The sequence below is a fragment of the Schistocerca piceifrons genome, chromosome X (assembly GCF_021461385.2).
Source record: "Schistocerca piceifrons isolate TAMUIC-IGC-003096 chromosome X, iqSchPice1.1, whole genome shotgun sequence".
NCBI classification, from domain to species: domain Eukaryota; kingdom Metazoa; phylum Arthropoda; class Insecta; order Orthoptera; family Acrididae; genus Schistocerca; species Schistocerca piceifrons.
In genome coordinates this window covers 381,314,736-381,332,376 of record NC_060149.1, presented here as the reverse complement: position 1 = coordinate 381,332,376, position 17,641 = coordinate 381,314,736, and the positions used below count along the sequence as shown (strand labels likewise).

The following is a 17,641-nucleotide window of genomic DNA, read 5'->3' as shown; positions in this document are numbered from 1 at the left end:
AAGGGCGAAATGCTTAATTCGGTTAGCGGAAATTGTTCCACAGTGGAAGATAAATTTTCTCCTTCCATTTGTCGCACGAACACCGAAATAGCAAATATTGGTGTAAATGATAGCGGAATAGAATATTTACTCAAGAATGGAAAGTCATCTGGAGCGGATACACTCTAAAAGTTGTCCGAAATAACCGGAACGTGTTTCATGTTTACGCATTGATCTTCTTTTAGAGCGAAAATCTCCTCAGTAAAATTCAGCATAGATTTTTCGAAGAGTGATCTCGTGAATTTCAGCAGCTCTAGTCGCCCATTAGACAGAGGGTCGCAGACAATTTTCACATATGTCGATGCCATGTCTCTTGACTTTGAGGCGGCCTTCGATGTGGTTCCATTTCATCGGTTACTCAATAAAATGAGCTTCGGTGGATATTACTAGCTTTGTGATTGGAATCGGTTCTTTCTTCCAGATAGAGCTCGACGAATTTAAATGTACACTGAAGAGCCAAACAAACTGGTACACCTGCCTAATATCGTGTAGGATCCCCGCGAGCACGCAGAAGTGCCGCAACACGACGTAGCATGGACTAGACTAATGTTTGAAGTAGTGTTGGAGGGAAATGACACCATGAATCCTGCAGGGCTGTCCATAAATCCGTAAGAGTACGAGGGAATGGAGATCTCTTCTGAAGGCAAGACATCCCAGATATGCTCAATAATGTTCATGTCTGGGAAGTTCGGTGGGCAGCGGAAGTGTTTACACTCGGAACAGTGTTCCTGAAGCCACTCTGTAGCAATTCTGGACGTGTGGGGTGCCGCAGTGTCCTGCTGGAATTGTCCATCGGAATGCGCAATGGACATGAGTGGATGCAGGTGATCGGACAGGATGGTTACATACGTGTCACGTGTCACAGACGTATCTAGACTATCAGGGGCAGGGGCCCCATATCACAGGTACTGCGCACGCTCCACACCATTACAGAGCATCCACCAGCTTGAACAGTCCCCTGCTGACATGCAGCGTCCAGGGATTCATGAAGTTGTCTCCATACCCTCACACGTCCATCCGACCAGACATGTTTCCAGTCATCAACTGCCCAATGTCGGTGTTGACGGGTCCAGGCGAGGCGTACGAGGCGTAAAATTCGTGTCGCGCAGTCATCAAGGGCACACGAGTGGGCCTTCGACTACGAAAGGCCATATCGATGATGTTCCGTTGAATGTTTCGCACGCTGACACTTGTTAATGGCAACAAATTGAAATCTGCAGCAGTTTGCGGAAGGGTTGCACTTCTGTCACATTGAACGATTCTCATCATTCGCCGTTGGTCCCGTTCTTGCAGTATTTTTTTCCGGCCCCAGCGATGTCAGAGATTTGATGTTTTACCGGATTCCTTATTTTCACGGTACACTCTTGGAATGGTCGTACGGGAAATTCCCCACTTCATCGCTACCTCGAAGATGCTGTGTCCCATCGCTCGTGCGTAGACTATAACACCATGTTCAAATTCTCTTAAATCTTGACCACCTGCCACTGTAGCAGCAGTAACCGATCTAACAACAACGCCAGACACTTGTTGGCGTTGCGACTACAGCGCCGTATTCTGCCTGTTTACATGTCTCTGTATTTGCATACACATGCCTATACCAGTTTCTTTGGCGCTTCAGTGCAGTTTCGCCGCTATCCCAAGCGAGTGTTGTAGACATGCAGAAGGTAAGCTCGACGATTGGTGCAGGTACTGGCAGTTCTCTGGACGTAAATAATTAAGTATACGTATTGCAAATAAATGGGGGAAGAGCTCCATTACTGTTAGATAAAGCTGTTGGCAATAAATCACTGAAGACAGTAACAACCGTAAAATACCTCGAATTAATTTTCCAGAATGACCTAAAATTGAATTACCTCTTATAACTAATTGTAGGAAAAGCACATGTCAGGCTGGCATTAGTTGGACCGGCAGTAGTTGGACTGATAGTAAGGAAATATAATTCATTACCCAAGAAATAGGCTGTCAGAACGCTCCTTCGACCGATTCTTGAGTATATTTCATCAGTCTGGGTGCCTTTCCTGCGTGGATTAATAGATGATGTTGAAAAGAGGGCACAAAAGGATTGTTTACTCGGCAGAAGAGTATTACGGAGATTGTCAACAAAATCCAGTGGCAGAAGGTATTAGAGGGAGGAGAGGTTTACTGCTGGCATTCAAAGAGTGTAAATTCGAAGAAGTATTCGGCAAGTTGAGTGCCCTCCGCACACACCATAGGTGATTTGCAGAGAATAGATATGGGTGTAAATATGCAGACATATTAGGAAACGTTTGATGGATGCAACTAATTCCAGTGCTTGATATCGATATTGCAGGTCTGCAGAAAGCAGAATGGTTCTTCAGAATAATTAGCACAACCATTATTTCATACTATGTATCAGGGTAAATGCCGGTGGTCCAAGAAAGATGCACATGCTCGTCGTCCTGGTTTCAGACAGCAGTGGCGTACATATCACACTTGCATTGTGGCATCAGTCCAGAATAGCCATTGCTGACCGCACGGCGACCACTGCATAGGTGTCAGTGGGGCCCTATTCTATATCGTTCATACCGTTTCTTTATCCGAAGTTGCTATTCTGTAAGCTTCTGAAACCTGTTACCGATCGGTCCTCCCGCCGATTTTCCGACAGCTGTACCTAGATGTGGTTAGGTTTCGGTATGGCTACTCGTTAGATTGTGTGATTTGTTTACAGTTAGTTTATTTTAGAATTATTGAGTGGGTTTATTTTTGGGTTTGTTGAAGACTCACCAGGACGCATCATCGTGGAAAGTGGGTTCATAATAGACTGTTTTCCCTGGTTAGAAACATGGTTTGTATTGTTGTTGCTTTGAAAGGTTGTAACATCAAAAACCATTTTCTGTCAATAGTCTCACAAAATACCTGTTATTTTTACCTAATTAAGAGTTCAAAAAATCATTAAATGTCAAAAGGTCGGTTCTGCTTACATATGTTACATGAGTGTTAGTTGAAATTACTAGTGACTTCGGCTACTTTTTCTCACGAATGGTTTACTTATTAACTATCGAAACACCTTTAAATCTTTTAAGTAGCAATGGAAAGGATTTTTGTGAAGCCTGAAAGTGGAAACCTTCCAAAATTTCATGCATTTCCTGCTTCCGCTCGCATCATTTGGCAGCGAAGTCAGCCTGCGTGTCTCTCTTAGAATTACAATGAATACAGCTCTCACTGCATAAGAGTTGTAGAAGCCGTAGCCAAGCGGTTAAGGCAACGATATGCAGTGCTGATAGGTCGTAGGGCCTGAAAAAATTTTGTTTTCCTCTTCATGTTTCTAACACATTCTGAGACTTAGTTATTCGTTAAAGTTAAGTATTTTTTTAATATTCGTTATTTACATATAAGAGTGCGCCTTCTTAGTAATGGTACATATGTTTAAGAAATGAAATTGCCATGTGTGGAACAACTGAGAGTGACATTTTTTCTCGTCCCCAATAATTCACCATTTTCTTCCGAATACGTAGCGATCCCGATTGTGAGGTTTCACAGGAGCCTTAAGAGCACAAATTACTGCGAATGAAACTAGCAGCAGCCATCTTTTTACTCCTGCTTGTCTCAATTATCGGTCGAATCCTTAACAACAGTCGACAGAGATGAAAGATCTCCACGATAATATTTTTAGACTATACCGCCATATATAACACATTCTTATTTATCAGATGCGTATTATAAACTACAACGAACTTCAATTTCTGCAATCGCCATGTGCTCTCCAAATTTGCGTCTTTTTTTCAACTTTTGTGGTCCTGTCCTCCTCAGTTGCGCGTAATACTACGGTATATTGATAATTTTCACTTATGGACCGTCTGACAGCAACTGAATAAAACACAGTTTTAGTGCCATACGCGTTTCGCCTTTATTTTCTGCAAGGCATCATCAGTGGCAGGTTGCGTAGACAGTTTCTTACATATTACGCTCCTGTTGCATTTTTGGTGTTGTTCTTCCTATAAGCGCCAATTTGCTGTTTTTTCCGCATTCCACAGCACTCTGCACTGAACGCTTGTTTTAATGCATTGTTGGCATTAAAACAAGCGTTCAGTGCAGAGTGCTGTGGAATGCGGAAAAAACAGCAAATTGGCGCTCATACAGGGTGTTTCAAAAATGACCGGTATATTTGAAACGGCAATAAAAACTAAACGGGTAGCGATAGAAATACACCGTTTGTTGCAATATGCTTGGGACAACAGTAAATTTTCAGGCGGACAAACTTTCGAAATTACAGTAGTTACAATTTTCAACAACAGATGGCGCTGCAAGTGATGTGAAAGATATAGAAGACAACGCAGTCTGTGGGTGCGCCATTCTGTACGTCGTCTTTCTGCTGTAAGCGTGTGCTGTTCACAACGTGCAAGTGTGCTGTAGACAACATGGTTTATTCCTTAGAACAGAGGATTTTTCTGGTGTTGGAATTCCACCGCCTAGAACACAAGTGTTGTTGCAACAAGACGAAGTTTTCAACGGAGGTTTAATGTAACCAAAGGACCGAAAAGCGATACAATAAAGGATCTGTTTGAAAAATTTCAACGGACTGGGAACGTGACGGATGAACGTGCTGGAAAGGTAGGGCGACCGCGTACGGCAACCACAGAGGGCAACGCGCAGCTAGTGCAGCAGGTGATCCAACAGCGGCCTCGGGTTTCCGTTCGCCGTGTTGCAGCTGCGGTCCAAATGACGCCAACGTCCACGTATCGTCTCATGCGCCAGAGTTTACACCTCTATCCATACAAAATTCAAACGCGGCAACCCCTCAGCGCCGCTACCATTGCTGCACGAGAGACATTCGCTAACGATATAGTGCACAGGATTGATGACGGCGATGTGCATGTGGGGCAGCATTTGGTTTACTGACGAAGCTTATTTTTACCTGGACGGCTTCGTCAATAAACAGAACTGGCGCATATGGGGAACCGAAAAGCCCCATGTTGCAGTCCCATCGTCCCTGCATCCTCAAAAAGTACTGGTCTGGGCCGCCATTTCTTCCAAAGGAATCATTGGCCCATTTTTCAGATCCGAAACGATTACTGCATCACGCTATCTGGACATTCTTCGTGAATTTGTGGCGGTACAAACTGCCTTAGACGACACTGCGAACACCTCGTGGTTTATGCAAGATGGTGCCCGGCCACATCGCACGGCCGACGTCTTTAATTTCCTGAATGAATATTTCGATGATCGTGTGATTGCTTTGGGCTATCCGAAACATACAGGAGGCGGCGTGGATTGGCCTCCCTATTCGCCAGACATGAACCCCTGTGACTTCTTTCTGTGGGGACACTTGAAAGACCAGGTGTACCGCCAGAATCCAGAAACAATTGAACAGCTGAAGCAGTACATCTCATCTGCATGTGAAGCCATTCCGCCAGACACGTTGTCAAAGGTTTCGGGTAATTTCATTCAGAGACTACGCCATATTATTGCTACGCATGGTGGATATGTGGAAAATATCGTACTATAGAGTTTCCCAGACCGCAGCGCCATCTGTTGTTGAAAATTGTAACTACAGTAATTTCGAAAGTTTGTCCGCCTGAAAATGTAATGTTGTCCCAAGCATATTGCAACAAACAGTGTATTTCTATCGCTGCTCGTTTAGTTTTTATTGCCGTTTCAAATATACCGGTCATTTTTGAAACACCCTGTAGGAAGAACAACACCAAAAATGCAACAGGAGCGTAATATGTAAGAAACTGTCTACGCAACCTGCCACTGATGATGCCTTGCAGAAAATAAAGGCGAAACGCGTATGGCACTAAAATTGTGTTTTATTCAGTTGCTGTCAGACGGTCCATAAGTGAAAATTATCAATATACGGCGTCTTTTTTGTTTTTTGTTTTTTTAATAAATTTATTTCGTAAGACCCAAATCGTTGTCTTATGTAGGAAAGTAGACTACTTCATCATTTGGATCTCTAGAAGCGAGTTACAACCACATTCTGTGCATCTTATTCTTTGACATTCTCGTAAAGAATTTTTCGGGTGTTTTTTTTATAGATGCATTTCTACAATGTGATACTAGACACCATTCCTAACTCATATTCTGAAAGGTAAAATCCAAGACAAAAGAAGTCGATGTGAATGAGAATAAAATGACATAATACGGCATTTATGAAGATTCCTGTCATTATTATGCATGCATGGAAGCATGTGTTCAGCGAATTTGAACAGTACTGCGTACTCTAACCACAGTTTGTGGCGCAGTGCCCGCTGCAATGCGCAAGCGCAAATATACAGCCGCTTGCTTCTGATTGGTTGACACGTGAAGAATTGACAACAGCGCCTCAGTTCACTAGAAAACTGCGGCATCGCTTCTGAAATGCTTACAGAAATAACGTGGGGGCTCTCCTTCGAAAACAATGCCGCTCAGTGCGCTCGCCTGCCTACCGATCCGATCGGCAGAGGCCGGAAGATACAGAATAGGGTCTAGGTGGGACTACTAGAAGCCATTGGTTGGACTTGGGCTGCGAACGAGATGCAGCTTCTTCGTCGTCGTGCTGTTCGCCCCCGATAATTTAGTGAGAAACACAAACGGGCGGGTTTGAGCAGATTCTGCCTCAGTGGCATTGGTGGTCGTTGGTAAATGACACGTTAAAAGGGAGAAAGGTTTATGTTGGTTTATATTGCTACACACACAGAAGGATGGAAGATAAGGGTTGGTGAGGTCGTTACTGATGGAGCAGTCTCGGGCTAGGAAAGTGTGGGGAAGGGAATTTGACGTGCCTTGTAGCGGCAGGGGAAACCACGTTAAACCTAAGCCGGATGGCTGAGCGGGCGTTTGAATTTCCGCCCACTCACAGGCGACTCCGTCTCGGCACTGCGCAACCTCTCTTACAGGACCGACTTGGATCGTAATGATGTAGGCAGCCATATATACCGTGTGGAGGGAATCCTGAACAGTGCGGGAGACAGATAGGTCATCGTTGAGTCTATTCTGCTACCATTCCTTTGAAATGATTTCTCCTTTTTCTGTTCCGGTAAACCTGATTTTTCGTTCTGTCTGGAGTGCAGTTTTTAATGTTCAATTTTTCGTTGTAAACTTTAATCAGATTTGTGGCTTTTGATTTTGTCATGCTTACAGCGTTACTGCATTTTTTTCTAAATTTATAACCGCAAAACGCTTCGCAAATCACACACCATTACCAACCCGATGTCTTTGTTAGTACAGTACTCTTTCATTTCGACCTTATACTAACATTCTTTCCTCTCATCTCTTCAAAGAATGCTCTAGGATTAGGGCATTTTTATACCCCTAATCATTTTTGTGCATGCAGTATTGCCATGCACCTGTTACTTGTGCTAAACATTTTCTCTGGTCGCTTGTTATACCTTCTAACTAAATTCCACAACTAAATGCTCGGCAGTGGAAGTCATAAACATTTTAAAATGTTTCACATGCTGCAATTTGAGCAAAATACATTCTTTGAGAGACTATCCTCTCTCCCCCCACCCCCCTTCTTAGCCTTACACTTGCTTTACTTCGTACATTATTATTCCACGTGCCATAATTAATTTTGTCATGGCTTGTAATCAACGCGTAGCTAGCGAGAATTTTCATTTGATGCCACTAGCAGGAGTATTAAAAGATAAGTTACTTCCACAGACATTTGTAATTAGTGGGAATTTTACAGAATAAAACAGATGGATGTATCAAAATAGTTAATGTTGCAAACTAGCGTAATTATACATGAAAAGGGGATTTGTTGTTGTTTACACGTCGAAACTTCGATACGAGTAAAGATGGTGTAATCTCTCAACGGTGTGGGTAACTGTTATCTCTTACGTAGGATATATGCTAATCAATTGTAGCCTGATGCAGCAGATGTCAGTGCAGTGTTTCTAATGGTGTTTAATGACTGTAGGCTCATTTTCAAAGAACTACAGTCCTAAGTCATACACTAAGAGGCTATTGCTTGTTACCTCTTGTAATAGCCCGCCGGAATAAGAGTATGTCGGCATGATGCATCGCAACTGCAGAGTGCGTCGCAAACAGCAAAACGACGCGAAACCTCAGCCGAAAGTACACACAGTGGTGAAATTGGTCCATGGTGTCCCCTAGTAACAGTACAACACCGTCGTTTTCGTAGACAGTGACCAAACAAACAACGTTGCAGTATTCTAATGGCAAAACGATGCGCGTAGGATCCACGACTGGCGGACAAAGAGTTCTGACATTGTTTGATGCAGCCAGCCATTATTTCCTCGCCTGTGTTAATATCTTCATCTCAGAGTAGCACTTGCAGCCAGTGCTTTAAAGTATATTTTCTGTACACGCCAGTCTGTCTAACCGTACAATATTTTCCTTCTAGTACCATGGAAATCACTCCCTGATATCCAAACGCATGTCCTATCATGCTCTCTCTTCTGTTTAGTGTTTCCCTATTTACTCCTTTCCTCAACTATTTTACGGAGAACCTTATTTCTTATCAATGCACCTAATTTTCAGCTCCCTTGTGTTATAGCGCATCTAGATTGCTTCACTGCTCTTCTTTCCCAGTTTTCCCGCTGAACGTGATTCACTTACAGACGATGCTATTCTCCAGGCGTAGGTCCTCAAGGTTTCCTCAAATGAAGGCTTATGTTTGATACCAGCAGACTTCTTTTGGCGAGGAATGTTCTTTGTCTGTGCTGTCTGCTTCTTATGTCCACTTTACTTTGTTCCATCATTCGAAATTTTCCTTCCAAGATAGCAGAATTCATTCTTTTCGCCTAAGAAGTGATCCCCAATTCTGATGTTAAATTTGCCACTAATCTTATTTCTGATGGTGCTTTTTCCTTGGTTTACTTAATCCACATCCCGTGCTCAGAAGTCTGTTCATACCATTCATCGGGTCCTACAATTCTTCCTCGCTTTCCATGCCATAGAGAATCTCTTCATCCTGAATAAAGTCTCCGGATTTTTTTGCGGTCTTGCGTCTGTTATCAAGTTTCATACGAAATTGTTGTTTGAAGGCTTATGTGTATAGGAAAGAGATTTTGAAAATTATTCTTCAGCTTCGTGCTGATGCTGTCTTTCCCATTTGTGGACAACAATACAATACAATACAGTTTTACTGGTACTAAGCGACGCATGAATGCAGAATTTTGAAAAGGCCTGCCTACTTGTTGGCTGCATTACACGCGAAGGATACTACTAATCGTTATCTAAAAAATTGTTAATTTGTTCGTCGTATAGCACGATTGTTTGTGACCTACATTTAGCCATATCGAGCTAGGGGGCGCTGTGGTATGACAAAGGATTTACTTAAGGCAAATGCCGAAATCGTTTCTTTGAAAGGACGGGGTACAGTCGATTTCCTTTCTCATTCATCCTCAACCCAAACTTGGGCAACTCTGACGATCTTGCCTTCGGTGGGACGTTATACCTTAATCTTTTTAAGAATTTCATGACTACCGGCCTGCGTGGATTTCAATCCCGTAGACTGTATCAGCAACTAAGCTGCCACGTCTTACAGACTTCAAGAAATGTATTGCTTTCTTAAAAGTTTTTGACTCATCAGTTATCACACTGAATTCTACGCAGGTATGAGGCAGTATTTGCCATCTCGGTGATGATACACTGTGTTAGAATACGGAAATTGTGATTGCTTAGCCTGTCTGAGCTGTTCGGCAGGCACAAAAATGATTTTGAATTTTGTAGACAAGAGATAGAGTACTTAAAACTAGTATACTCTAGAATATTATGCTGCGACTTAATTTACGTTACACTATGATATTACACTGATACCGGACCGAATTTCAAGCTTATCTTTACATGAAGCCTTTTATTCCGTTTCATTCCGTAATTGTTTTGGTCCATTTAGACTTATGGTTGGCTAACGTAAAAATAAACGCCAGTGAAAAAAATTATCTTTAATTTCAGCTCACCAAATGACTGATTTATTTTGTGTGTCAGAAACGGACGAAGGAAACCGCAGCCGGCCGCGGTGGTCTAGCGGTTCTAGGCGCTCAGTCCGGAACCGCGCGACTGCTACGGTCGCAGGTTCGAATCCTGCCTCGGGCATGGGTGCGTGTGATGTCCTTAGGTTAGTTAGGTTTAAGTGGTTCTAAGTTATAGGGGACTGATGACCTCAGAAGTTCCTTCGTTTTGGCTAAACCACACGGACTCATATCGGTTGAATACGGTAGATGTTAGAGATCCTCCGACCTCCACATATGCAGGAGCTCCTGTACGGGGTTCGCCGTGTGCCACCATGCATTGTCAATGAAGGATGATGGGGATGCTGTCCATCGGCGACTCGCATACAGCAGGGAGGCAAGGAGCTCTATTGTCCATTGGGGGACGTCTCGAACGGGGCCGATCCTTGTAGACATGGCTAACGTCTCTAAACACTTTCACCCATTTCACCACCCAGTAATGTGGCAGTGCTGCATCACGTAGTCCCTGAAAACATTGTTATGCACTCCGACCACGTGCCACTTCAATTTTGACTCGTGTTTGTTGTTCGTACTTCCTAAACATCCCGGTAGGACGCTTGAACTGGCCTCCCACACTTTGGCAGTACTAACTGCAACTGACTCAAACACGGCCTTTGCCGCTCACTGCACTACTTCAGCCGACCTGATGTCAGATAGTCAGCTCTCATGCCACTAGAGGGATATACTTCACATTACGGCAGTGTTGCCACTACTTTTTATCCAACCCTAGAACTTCCATATTTACTCACGGCAACCACTTTTAAGAAGAAAACAACAGGTTTTGTATCAAGGGAGAAAAGGGAGTGGTATTTACATAGCTCTAACCTGCTGCCAGACTGATTACCTGTGTCACAAACAGAATTTTACTATATTTCAGTCGTCAATAGTATCTGTTCTTTCGGGAACAGATACTATATATACCGGGTGATCAAAAAGTCAGTATAAATTTGAAAACTGAATAAATCACGGAATAATGTAGATAGAGAAGTACAAATTGACACACATGCTTGGAATGACATGGGGTTTTATTAGAACCAAAAAAAAATACAAACGTTCAAAAAAGTCCGACAGATGGCGCTTCATCTGATCAGAATAACAATAATTAGCATAAGAAAGTAAGACAAAGCAAAGATGATGTTCTTTACAGGAAATGCTCAATATGTCCACCATCATTCCTCAACAATAGCTGTAATCGAGGAATAATGTTGTGAACAGTACTGTTGTCCGGAGTTACGATGAGGCATTGGCGTCGGATGTTGTCTTTCAGCATCCCTAGAGATGTCGGTCGATCACGACACACTTGCGATTTCAGGTAACCCTAAAGCCAATAATTGCACGGACTGAGGTCTGGGACCTGGGAGGCCAAGCATGACGAAAGTGGCGGCTGAGCACACTATCATCACCAGACGACGCGCGCAAGAGATCTTTCACGCGTCTAACAATATGTGATTTTTTTTTTTGTTGTTGTTCTAATAAAACCCCATGTCATTCCAAGCATGTGTGTCAATTTTTACCTCTCTATCTACAATATTCCGTGGTTTATTAACTTTTCAAATTTATACTGACTTTTTGATCACCCGGTATATATAGCTACCCGGCCATTGACCTTCTTGTGCGAACACACAGGCTATGCCCCAACTCGTACGGGACTTGGTAGATTAATCTGCCGCGAGTAATGAGTGCGATGGGCAAACATCTGTTAGGCGCACTACGAATATAGTGGTGTGGACATGTTGGGGATGTGGGTCTCACGGGGAGTGTGCAAGGGATAAGTCTCTGCAGGCACACCATCATCTGTGCCCTCGGTCGCTCAGATGGATAGAGCGTCTGCCATGTAAACAGGGAATCCCGGGTTCGAGTCCCGGTCGGGGCACACATTTTCAACATGATGTATATCAACGCCTATGTGCAGCTAGGGTGTCTATTTAGTTATCATTTCATATATCAGTCGGTTAGTATGGTTACACTCAACATATGGCACAGAAACATTAAAAAATCTGTACTTGGGTTGAAAGTGAATCAGCAGTGTGATTCAATATGTTGTCCACAAAGCGTAAATAATAGGAAACCGTAGTGCTGGAGCGGCTAGCGTTTGTGAAAAGCAATTTAGGATGTTTAAGTGAAGTGGTAAACCGAAGCACCTACTGGCGCGTGCTTCGTTCATTGTCTGGTACACGTGACCTAAGTTGGCGATATGCTATGAGATACGATATTATTTCAGCCATGAAGGATGTCGGTGAAAACTGTTAATGACATTCAGTTTAAGGTTGTTGAGCGACAGCGCAAAAAGCAGCAAATAGTTTTGTAAATCTAAGAGCGGTATGCACATCTGACGACGGTTCTCCGTGGACAATTTTCAAAAATAAACATACATAGTATACTTCTCATAACTGATTAGTTCAGTTTGTGGGAGAAATAATTTTAAAATTAACATTTTTGTTACAAAAACATGCCTTTTCTACTGTAAAAATTTCTCTTTTTATTTTCTGTCGACAGCGGATTTACTTACCTCTGCTCGCTACCGATATCTCTTCAAATGAAATAATGGACAACTCATTATGAGAAGATGAAACCTTCGTATTACGCTTGTTCTGTGCCACGACGTATCAGCGCTGTTGTGGTCACACATGGGTGTACATACGTGTTGGAACTGACTTGTTTGAATAGAGTTCCGATGATGAAAAAGTATCTATCATTTGCTCGGGAAAATTTAGCGCCGCAATGAGGTATTGCAACTGTGCAGTTGCATTACATTTTCGCAACTGTGCAGTTGAATTACATTTTCGCAACTGTGCAGTTGAATTACATTTTCGCAAACTAAGAGACGAAAACCTTTACCAGAGATATTTCACCTCCTTATTGCCTACTACTGTCTGAGCTGGATTTCTGAATTACTTAAAGCGTTCTACCAGTTAGCGGTAAGGCAGCTGCACGGTACACGTTTGCTGTACTCAGTTCTTACTTCTAGCGGTGAATCAGTAATGCGTTTCGTGAACTATGTTTGCTCGCGATGCTGCTGGAAGTAGATATGCCAACGTTAACAGCATTGGCAGAAAAATCCTTCCGCTCAACGAGGCGTATGACCCACTTTCATAATGCCTAGTTTTGGCGAGAGGCGGTGCAGAACAGTTTTCACAATTGTGTAAGATGTTATAAAGACGGAAATCGATGTCTCAGGTTGACAGAAACCACGTGGCATGAAAATCGGTGTAACCGATAGGTTGTTTTGTGTGTGTGTGTGTGGGGGGGGGGGGTGTAATGGAGGACGTTAAGAAGAGGAATGAAGTATTGCTGCAGACATAATTGCCGTAACGACAGCGCTAGTTATTCTGTTGCAGGCTGCTGAAACCAAACATCCAGATTATACTCTTACGTAGACACCTTGTTTTATGTTAATACTTTTGAATATATTCATGGCAGTCCTGTGGTAACTTTTTTCTGTGATTTAATTATCGAAAGACTGAAAGCCTGGTGTAACGTCTTTCTTCTACTCAGAAAAAAGCCGTCACTCTCTTAACAAGGTAAAGACACTGGAATTGTATTTTGAAGTAGCGAAGTTTAAATCCCTATCCAATTATTCTGATGATGCATTTTCCATTATTTCCACAAATCACTTTACATCATCGAACCTACTCTGAAAGCCACTGTAGAGTGCATAGTGAAATATGCAGCGTTGGAAATGCCGCGAGAAATTCATGTTTGAACATAAAAGCAGATGCGGGGAATCGTCATCCGCCAAGTCACAACGCGACGAAAATATTTGTTGAGTGATAGTGTCGGACGATCATTGTGGTGTAGAAAAGGTGCAAGCGAAGACTTCTGGTTTCGCTGTTATATTTGAACACGAACGGCATCTGTGCAATGAATTCAATATGCAAGAGTCAATCGTGGTCAGAACGGGATTCTTTATAATTGTCAGAATATTATGTCGGAGCTGAGTGAACACGAACGTGGGAAAATTGTTGGGGCTTGTATGGTGGGTCCTTGCGTAACCAAGAGAGTCAACGTGTTTAGTGTTTAAAGAGCCACCGTATCGAAGATTTGTAGCGCATACACTAAATGTGGAAAAATGTCATCCACTAAGTCACAACGTGACGAAAGTGTGTGTTGAGTAATCGTGACGGACGGTCGTCGAAGAAGATTGTGGTCAAAAGTAAGAGGACGACAGCTGCATTTTGCACTCGCTATCCCTGCAGCAGCAAAACAACCCAAGGAGCTGGGAACTGCAGGGCGAGCTGGAGTTCCAAAACCCTCATCACTATTACAAAGGCCCGCAACAGGAAAACGAGGTTTCGAAACCATAAAACCTATACTATGGAGGAACGGAAGGAAGTCATTTGGTAGGATGAGTCTTGTTGAAAAATGTTTCCAACTTGTGACCGATCTTGTCTGGCGTATGTCGTCCCAAGCCCATCATGCAGACTGCTTGCTACCAAGAGTGAAATGTGCCTGGGGTTCGGTCATTATTTGGGCAGCAGTATTGTGGTATTTCATGGGCCCCATTGTTACTCTGCAAGCTCGTATTACTGCCAAGGATTGTATGACCATTTTGACTGCTAAAGTCCATCCCAAGGCACAATATTTGTTCCCAAATGGTGATACTGTGTTCGCAGAGGTGAGATTGTGGCTCCGTCAACAATTCAGTCTGCGGTGACAGTGTCAACAAACTGGTCTCTCATTGGGAGAAATGTTTTCGTCGCCAGGGTGTCTATACTGAGAAATAAATATGTAAATGTGAAGAATAAAGATGTATATTGTTAATAACTTAATTTCAGAGGCATTACTTTTCAGCACTCCTTCTTATAACCGAGGCCGGCTAACTGTTCACAGTAATCCTCACATAGGCGTTCTCTGAATATTTTCAACAGGTTTTCTCGAGAATAACATCTAAGTTGTTCTAAATGTTTCACGAGTTTTACAGACTTACGATTTAAGCACCGTTTTTCTAAAGTCTGTCTGTTGTGCCTACTCGATAAATATTCCAAAACTTGAAGCTACGGTCTAGAACTTTAAGGATACGAATGTGACATTGCAGTGCCCGCCTTATTCCGAATAATACGCAAAGTTCCCTTGGACATGCATGCAGCGTATACGGGCCCTACTGCCGATCTGTCACAAATTTTCATTGTCATTCCATTCTACAGCTGATGGTTTTCTATTTTCGAAATTGTCAAAACATTTAACGTATGTCTAGAGATTGTACTTGAGTCTTAATTCGTTTCGCTCTGCATATACACAGCACTTCCCCGAGACTCTCCAGGTAAATTTCAATATTCCATTCGGTTTCCCTGCTACAGATGTCGGCTGTTGTCTCTTTCCTTATCGCTATAAAAACTTACCTCCAATCTTATAAGGGGAAACTATTGGGCTCTCTGTTATGAATTTTATTTAGAATTTGTCCACTTTTAAATATAGTTGACATTCAGTGTAAATAGTGCGTCTTGTTTCCGTTCAAACATCTTTCTCTGTAAATTGTATTCAGCAAGAAAGCGTCTTTTGCATGCTGCACATAAATGTTTCACGCACTCAGATGCGTTTCTGCACTCCCCCCCCCCCTTTTTTTTTAAGTGTCTCCAGTGAGTGTGTTAGAATATTACATGAGGTTTCGTCGAAATATAAAACAATCCAGGTCTCCACCACTCACAACACGTATGCTTGAAGACAACAATCTAAATGTATTATTAACCAACAAATTTTTCGGCTGTCTGGAACATTTTGTGTCTGGAACATTTTGTGTCTGGAACACTTTGTGTCTGGAACATTTTGTGTCTGGAACACTTTGTGTCTGGAACACTTTGTGTCTGGAACACTTTGTGTCTGGAACACTTTGTGTCTGGAACACTTTGTGTCTGGAACACTTTGTGTCTGGAACACTTTGTGTCTGGAACACTTTGTGTCTGGAACATGATTAGAAATTACAACTTGATCGGTAGTTTGCTTTTTTTGCAATTATCTGTATAGCACAACACTGTGGAATTTGCTGATGCAACGATGTTGTCTCATTTAAGATTTATAGCCGTTAGACAGCATTCTCCTTCCGGAAGGTTGATGTACCATACAGCCTATCTTGGGTAACTAGAGACAAAAGGGATTACGTGCTTTTTACATACATACAAACATTTTATTCGAATTATTTTTTTTTTCTTGAGGGAAGGTAATGCAATGTGATTCCTTCACTGTGAAAATTGCTGCCAATGTGGCACTGCTCTACACATACAGCATTTATCGTGTTGATAATGATGCCATATCTATGTAAAGTTATTCCGTTGTCTGTAATTAGATTTCTGCTACGGTTGGGCGAATATTTTCAGATTCGCTAGTAATCTTTTACGTCCTGTATAACAGATCATCATCATACGTGACAGTTGTTTTTCCGAAGTTTTAGTTCTTCATTAAGTAGTGGATGGCGTAGTTAAAATGTTTAGATGGTAACCATTCTATTTGTTTGGACTCTAGCACTAAATTCATATTCAGGATCGACGTTTCCGACATCGCTTCAGGTAAATGCAAGCATGATTGCCTTAACTCAGTCTCTCTAGTGACCTCGATGTCGACGACTCCTTAAACTCTAACCTCTGTTTTTCAAACAGATATTGTCCACATAATGTTTTTAACGCAATCATGTTTGTAGAATAAGATATGGTGCTGACTGCTAAAACGGCAGCATCTGAAACAAGCGGGCGCTGGGGGCAGTTAGGGCAGGGTGTTTATGCTCCAGTATTGGCAATGAGTGCTCATACAGCATCGAAGCAGCACCGTACGGGTTGTGTTACAACTTACATACTACCCAGTCTGGACCAGGCACCTCCAACTGTAGTGTCTTGTCCAACAAATTGTGCTTCAACTAAGCGGTGCACGGGTGTATATGTCTTTGACGGCTAAATCGTATACAGTTGCTGGGTAATAGCAATATTTACCGTCATGCTGTCCCAACACAATTGTTGTATTTTTCGCCGCCAAATGATACACAGAAAACTGTTCTAAAAGTGATATTACGCGATGTCACAGTGATATACTGGCAGGATAAGGCTCCCTTCGAAGTTGCTCAAACTCCCAATTTGTCTGAAGTGGCTACTGCTGCCTGCATTGTCACCATAATCCCTTGAAAAGACGTCAGACAGAAAAGTAGTTCTCTGGTCTTCCCGGCGCTACATGTAGTCTTCACAAGAGAACTGCAGACTATTCAACGGGTTGTTATTGTTTGATACGTTTCACCCTTACGGGCCAAGAGTGACTCTCTCTCTCTCTCTCTCTCTCTCTCTCTCTCTCTCTCTCTCTCTCCTCACCCCTCCTGGTACTCTGTTTCTGTTTTATTACTTATAATCCTCGTATCAGTCAACCTGTGTTCTTTAAGCACTTCCTTGTAGCTAAAGCTATCCCGCATTGCTGTGTATAGATATTTTCCCCTTACATAAATTTCTTTCCAATCATCCCTGAGTTCTCTCACCCAGACGTTCGCTGTTAAGCGTACTGGGTTCCACATCTCCTCGCTCAAAATTTTGACGTTCATCCTCTTGATGATCCCCAAAGTCTCTCGATTCTCTTCTGTATCTTGCTTGAAATTAGTTCTACTCTTTCTTAAAATTCTTATCGTGATCTTTATATCCGAACTTCACCTTGTATATTCGCGCCTCAGTCTTTTGTTTCATCTCCATCTAGTTACAGGCTCTCTCTAGCTCGAA

The 17,641-nt window shown here is 42.6% G+C and overlaps 1 protein-coding gene across 1 annotated transcript in view; it reads left to right on the top strand.

The window, feature by feature from the left end:
- LOC124721960 overlaps positions 1 to 17,641 on the top strand; it is a 164,403-nt gene that overhangs the window by 87,490 nt on the left and 59,272 nt on the right. The window lies entirely within an intron of this gene.